The sequence below is a fragment of the Microcaecilia unicolor genome, chromosome 8 (assembly GCF_901765095.1).
Source record: "Microcaecilia unicolor chromosome 8, aMicUni1.1, whole genome shotgun sequence".
Taxonomy (NCBI): domain Eukaryota; kingdom Metazoa; phylum Chordata; class Amphibia; order Gymnophiona; family Siphonopidae; genus Microcaecilia; species Microcaecilia unicolor.
The window spans coordinates 74,878,866-74,886,630 of NC_044038.1; positions in this window are offsets into that span (position 1 = coordinate 74,878,866).

Sequence of the window (7,765 nt, forward strand, 5' to 3'; positions counted from 1 at the left end):
CACGGAGTCAGTTGCTCCTGGTTTCAAAGGTCATAAGATTTTATAATTTTTTTTAGAATTGGGGTAGTTAGATGTATGTATCTTCTCTGAGAAGTTTGAGCCAACCCAGTTTGGTACATTAATTATATTTTATTAGAGAATATTTGTTATTCTGGGGGGGGGGGGGGGGGGGGGTATTTGTCTAAGATATGATTATGAGTGATAACATTTGTAACTGAACTATATGTAGGAATCTGTTTTATACTTTAATATTGTTTATGTTGATTTACCAATATTTTTCTAGCATTTCAGAAAGTCAATCCCTATTATCAGCATGTAAGGGAGGGATGTTAAGACTAGAGGCCAGGGAACAGGTGTGATTAATACCCTAGACATGTACTCACCCTTGTTACCCCTAAAGTCAAGGTATTGCAGTTACAGTTTCACTTAGTTCATGGTGAATAGTCCCTATTTTATTTCTATGAACTTAGTCCTAGAACCAGATCAATTTGCAAAGATCAAACTGGGTTCATCAAAGGCCATCAGTCTGTTAATAATATCTGAACAATCCTAAACATTACTCATCATGCAAGGCATAACAACATCCATGGATTGATTCTCTATTTGGACACGGAAGCTGTCATGGAAGCTTTTTTTGTGGCCCTCCAAGAAATGGGTTTCCCGAAGGATCTGGATAAAGATACTATATGGAAAGCTATGAGGGGCATTTTCGAAAGGTCATCCAAGTATGAATGAGGACACCCTCACGAAGTTGACCATAATCAGGCAGGTATAATAGAAAAATAGTATGGACGTCCTTAGACATTCCATTATCGCAGTTGAAATTGTCCAAATCAGGGACATCCAAAGTATAGTAATAAGTACGCCCTTAGACATTCCATTATCGCAGTTAAAAACATCCAAATCAGGGATGCCCAAAGTATAGTAAAAATACTGCAAAAGGATGGCCTTAAAACATTCAATGTACTTTCCTATCAACGTCCTTTGGCGATTCTACGAGAAAGACGTCCTTATTACTATACTTTGGACTTCTTTGATGTACCTGGTTTTTCTGGAAGTACAGTGCATGTAGTTGCAGATATCCAGGTACTGGGAAAATATAAGGAACATTGAAAAGTATAAAGTACAGTAACAAGGACGTGTTTCTCACAGAACTGCCGAAGGATGTCCCTGTTACAGGCCCATGTGGCTAATAGGCAACTAGTAAGTCATAACACCTCTGTCTCAGATCAAGGTCTGAGGTTGCAGCTACCCTCCCATGAGTGTGACTGCAACTTCCAACTAACCTCCTCTGAGATGAATGAGATGGCATGCCTCACTTCTGTATCCCCCTTTCTGGGGTGGATATGGTTTCATGGTATTCTTGCCTGACGTCCTGCTCTTAGTGGATGTCATAGCATGATTTGAAAGTAGTGTAAAGATGTGTTCCCTGCCAACACATCTTATAGTGTACTCCTTTTTCAGACCAGCTTCCTGGGTTTCCTGTCATGTCGTCTCATGCATCTCACACCCCATGTGCATAGCCCAGGGCTCACCACTGACCCCACATTTCCCCATTCCTGCCTTATGCCAGCCAGTCAGCTCCTGCACTATGCAAGCCATGTTGAATGTGCTGATCTCAAGGACAATCCTTTTACATACAGAGGGCGCCAGCAGGAGGAGGAGGAGGAGGCAGGACTGTCTGCTCCGGTGGTGCAGGAGGAGAAGGAGCAGGAGGAGGAGGAGGAGGAGGAGGAGGCAGGATTGCCTCAATCGGTGGTGGAGCAGGAGGAGGAGGACCCCTGGCAGGATATGCTTCCGCTTTAGGAAGAGGAGGAGGGCCCAACACCTCCAGCCTCTCCACACCATCACCAGCCCCAGCACTGTGCCTCCTGCAGCTACTGGTGAATAGCCAAAACCAGTTGCTGCAGGAGATGTCAGCGATGCGGCAGGCTAACAAGCAGCACTTCTGGGCACTGAGGCTGCTCCTGGTGCTGCTTGTTAGCCTGCTGCAAAGAGCCAGGCAGGGAGGAGGACAAGATCTCCCTTGAGAGACTTTTCAATATATATATATATTTGTAAATAGTTAAATATTTTTTTTGTTAAATACACGTTTGATATTTTTTGATATAACAGGGTGTGTGTCTCTACTTTGTGCACTACATATTATCAAATGCTGGGGTTGATGTGAGAGGAGGCAGCAATCTAGGTTGCATGACAGGTGAACTGTGACAGAGAAACTTTGGTACATATGTGATATGTGTTGCCATACAGAAGGCCATCTGTTCCTTCCAAACTGCAAGGCTGTATGGTAAGTGGGGGGGGGGGGGGGGGGGGGGGTTGGGGAGGCTGGGTGGACATTTCTGTTGAGTAACAGAAATTCCCATCCAGCCTCTCTCCCCTTTACCATAGAGCCCCACAGCACAGAGTTGTGTAAATAATAGGTATGTTGTCTAGCACTAGTGATCTGCCAAGTAGAAACTTGCACATAACCATAGGTAGCGCATAGACGATGTTTGCTCACTGATCACCAGAAACCCTTACCCACAACCAAACCACATTGGTGAGGGCCAGGAAGGAGCTACACACAGCTGGGTCATCTTTTCACATTGAATGTACCAGCAATGGTATGTAGTGCTGATGAGAAAAGGGAAAACAATGGTAAAAGCTTTAGATGGATGTTTACTTCATCACAATTGCAATATAATACATCAGTTACAGAAGGACACAGGCTAGGGGAATTATATAGGCACCAGGCTGTAGCCACCTGCAGGTAATTTAGAATAGGAACTCTAACTGTTGCAGGAATTACCACTATTGTTAGCAGAATCTGTGGTACTTCAGGAGTCAAACACCACACACCAGAATGAGAGAGAAATCTTCTTTATTTGCCAGCAAACAAAGTAGGACATCAGCACTAGGTCTCTTCTTCTCTTTCTCAGCTCTCTGGATCCTGCGTCTCCTGTCTGTCCTCTCTCGTCTCAGCTCCTTCTTCTCTTCTAACGTAAGCTGCTTCTGCTCTCAGTTATATAGGGTCCTAAGCCCTTCTGGCCCCCCTTTCTCACCAGATGGTAAAGAATAGATTGATTACCCTGCCTTGAACTAATTATCTCTATACATTTACTCCAAAATATCAGTTACATAGGTTTGAGATATTTCCTAAACTGACCTATGACCTGGGGCCTCTCACACTAGACAATGTGGCACCTATCTCTTGCATTTTATTATTATTAAATTCTTAGGTTCCCAGCTAACTTCATACTAACTGCTAACTGGACTCTGGCATTCATTAAGGGGTCAAGGGCCAAGGGGCCAGTCTTGCTTAATGGCACACATACATTTATTACTTTCAGAATACCAGTCCTATACTTAGCTATAATTAATCAAGGAGAAGACTTTTCCTGACCTCTTTCACCTATTAGCTTCCTACACAGAACTAGCTAGGACTGTGGATAATTCAAACCAGATGATGACCTCTTAAACTGCAGACAATCTCACTTGAAAAGTCAGTCAAAGATGTAACACTGAATTGAAAAGATATTCTACATAGAAATAGAACTTATTAATTACACAGAATAAAACATATTCTAAAATAAGCAGAAATCAGAATTCCTTATAAGACAAAATCTAAATCATCAAGAATATCTATATCTAAACTATCTTCTTCTAACCAGCATTCAATCTAATCCTTTAATCTGCCTGCAAAACTGTCCAGTATGCCTTGCTTATAATGGCCTCCAGATGTGGTAAATAATTACTTCTCTCTGACCTTTCTAACCTCTAGTCTAGCAAAAGCTAGACTTCTGAGTAAATTAAACCCAGATGGCATTCCTCCACTTTACAGGACTGAACCAAACTTTAAACAGAATTAACAAATATAATTTCTTTGCCCAATCTGCCTCATAACCAGAACCCCTCTCCCTCACCATGACTTAAGGGCTCAAGGCTGTGGTAGGCACACACCTGTGGCCACCTTGAAAATAGTTTGCAGGATAGAATTTAGAAATGTTGTTCCATAACTATGGAGGATTGTAGGACTGTGTTGAATAATGTGGAAAAGACATTCAGTGCATATATGCTTCCCCCCCCCTCCCCACCCCCAACAACCTTCAGAATGGGTGGGCACTTCATAAAAGGGGACTGGGATTCACCACATAAAGAAGGATGGAACCTATTGGGGAGACACCTGAGGTGGAAAGCAGGAGAAAAACTACCTGCTGCGGATACCTGTGAACCTGTTGAAAATAGAAGTAAGATTTGAATGCAGAGAACATGCAAAGAATGGGTAGCCCTTGACCATGAGGGATGCACACATCCAATCTCAGGGCCTCTCCCCCCTCCCCCACCCCACAGAGAACAAGACATCTGTACAATGAATTGGGTAGAAACAATCATGGCTCTCAGAGTGCAGTGCATTACTTGACCAGCTGTCCTGCCAGATGCAAGAAGTGTTTGTTTAGCATCTACATAGCAGAAAGGGAAGAGGTGACTGAGAGGTATGAGCTTACCTTGAACTTGTGGTACAAGATTCTTTGCATCACATTGGTACAATGGCACCAAAGCAACCACCCACCCGCAAGGGTAATTTCAGCGACCCTGAAATTGAACTGCTGGTTCAGGAAATCCAGAGGAGGCACGTGCATCTCTTTGCTCACATGGGCCAGAGGCTGGCTGCTACAACGAAGCAGCGAGAAAGGGAGGCAATAAGGGACCGGCTCAACCGGTCTTCCACTGTGGCAGGGATGTGGAAGACTGCAAATGGAAGTGGCGCCGGCTGAGGTGCTGTTGCCAACCCCCCAGCAGATGACACCGCTAGCTTCACCCCCATTGAGCGAATCATTCATGGGCTCTTGCCCTAGGAGGGGATTCATGGCATTGGGTCCCTTGACACATCAGCACAGGTATGGATGACCCAGTTCAGGTATCCTCTGCATAGCAGTAAACCATCTCAGTCTTTTGACTCGTAACCACTTGTAACCACTCGCCTCCACCTACCCTCCTCTCCTCCTTCCTGTACACATTAATTGATTTGATTTGCTTACTTTATTTTTGTCTATTAGATTGTAAGCTCTTTGAGCAGGGACTGTCTTTCTTCTATGTTTGTGCAGCGCTGCGTACGCCTTGTAGTGCTATAGAAATGCTAAATAGTAGTAGTAGTAGTAGTAGTCTGAGGGCTCAGGTAGGTTCACTATTAGGAAGCTGGGGTATCTACACTCTGTTTTACACAGTGTGGTGCTCCTCAGTAGGGGAAGGGGTGAGAATACCACATGCAATACAAATCACTATTCACTACAGACCATGACACAGGGAGTAGCCGGGTGGAGGGGGGACGGGGGAGGGTTTCCAGCAATGTGTGTGTGTGTGTTACCACTGTTTCACAGCTTTGGGTGCCTTTCCGACTCCCTCCTCTTTTCCCATCACCAAACTCTGCATATATCCTTCCCACACCTCTGTGTTGTAGCCACTGTGTCCTCTGCACTCCGTCCACAGTTCTATGTCTACCCACCTGCCTGTGTGGATCTCTTGCACATCAGTCTCTGTAGTACATTGCGCTCCTTGTCTCCAGCTCTGTACCATGTACAATGACATCTGTGGCTTGCCTGACAATCCCATTCCTCACCATCTTTTTGCTGGGTCTTTGCCTGTGGGGCTATGTATATGAATGCTGAAAAACAAAAGTGGGTTATTTTGACCAACACACTTCCTCCCCTTTTGCTATGTAGGTGATGACAACCAGTCAGAGGAAGAAGCTGGCCCTAGTGGCCACCAGCTCCAGCACACAGAGCACCAAACCAGTGGGCCTGCACAAGAAACCACACAGGACCATGGGGTGGAACCACAGGACCCAGCAGCAGCAGCAGCGCCGGCTCTCCCTCCACCACCCTTAGCCTTTGCTGATGGTGGCACTGAAGAAGAAGCAGAAGATGCAGAAGGGGGGGGGGCACCTCCTCAGCAGAGGCCATCCAGCCAGAGGAGGCAGCTACTGTGCCTCGCCACACGATTGCTGGGCCAGAGTGTGCAGATGGAAGACTACCGGCGTAAGAAATTGGAGCCGCAACGGGAAGCGCTCCAGGTGCAACGGGAAGCAGTACAGACCCAACATAATGTGGTACAGCAGCTCCAACGGCTGAAGCACAGCATCGAGGGCCTATGCCGTGACATGGAAAAGCACCTAGTACAGCCCTGATGCAGCAACAACAACTGGTGTCTACTTCCACCACTGCATAGCAACCACCCGCTAAGAAGAGGAGTTTGAGATCCTCAGCCTCCCCAGCCACTGGTCTAGCAGCCACCACACCAGCTCCCCTTCTGGGTCCTGTGCCCAGGTTGCAGGGCAAGCCACGGAGCACAAGGTGACCGGACTTCCACAGGGCAGCCGAGGCAGCATGCTGCTTTGTGGGCACAGAGGAGGAGAGTGGGAGCTCATCAGAGGACACTCAACAGAGTTCCCCTGCAGCACCAGCTGCAAAGGAACACAGTGGGAGGGGTGGGAGGTGTAGGAGGGGGCGGGGAAAGTGATGGGACATGCTGGGGGGGGGGGGGGGGAGGGTTGGGGGGAGGGGAATATGCACAGAGCGGGTGATGGTGGTGGAAGGGGGGGGGGGGGTGGTGTTGGTGTTGGTGTTGGTGTGTAAATACTATGTGATAGAAATAAATGTCAACTTACTCTCACACAAAACTTGTCTCCATCAGTCTTTGCCTGGCTCTGACCCCCAGTTGGTGTGCACTCTGCTCTGCTCTGTGGGTGGAAGGTGGAGGGGGCTCCTCATCCTGTTCATCTGGGGCCTGCTGCTGTGGTGGCTGTGGCTCTTCTGGGAGGGCCTGTCCTCTGCACATTGCCAAATTATGTAGCATGCAGCAGACCAGGAATATCTTTACCACTTTTTGGGGGCTGTACAGGAGCTCCCCTCCAGAACAGTCCAGACACCGGAACCTGTTCTTAAGTTGTCCGAAGGTGGGCTCGATGATGCCATGAGTGGTCTGATGTCTGCTGTTGTAGTTCTCCTCTGACCCTGTTTGTGGGTGCACTATGGGGGTCAAGAGCCAACTCCGCTGTGGGTAGCCTCTGTCACCTTTGGGGAGAAGCAGTGTGTATTGTTTGGAACGGGTACCTTGTGGAGGTGGGGGGAGGGGAATAGTGGGTTTCTGGAGTGAGCTGGAGGGAGACAGTGCTGAGGGCTGCCTGGTGGAGGAGGTATAGTTTGGGCAGATCCATGCTGCACTTACCTAGGAGTCAGCTCTAACATAGGCACGAGCATGAGATGTCACCTGACCAACTGGCGCGTGCATGTGGCAATCTCTTAGCACACAGTGCCATTGAATCAGAGAAGTCTTACATGTGCGCAACAGAGTGTTCCAGCTTCTGTTCCTTCCTTGCCTGCAGTGCTGCGGCTTGAACCCAGAGAGAGACAGAGAGCAGACAGGATTTTTTTTTATGTACCATTAAACTTTTGCTGGACTGGGTGGAGACAGGTTAAATTCTTGTGGAGACGGGTTAGATTCTCCGTGGGGACTGGGGTTAATGGGTTAGATTCCCCACGGGGATGGATGGGGACAAGTTAGATTCCAGTGGGGATGGGCAGGGATGGGTTGGATTTCTGTCCCCGTGCAACTCTCTATTCCCAACATAGATTTGTGCCCTGGTAGGCCAGCTGCTGGTACAAAGAAGAGTCAGAGAGGGAGACGAGCCACCAGTGCCCTCAGAGGTCTGTGTATTCTCTCTAATTCCTTTGCACTGTCCTGCATTATGCAGCAGTGATTTTTAGTCTCTTCTGAAATCAGAACC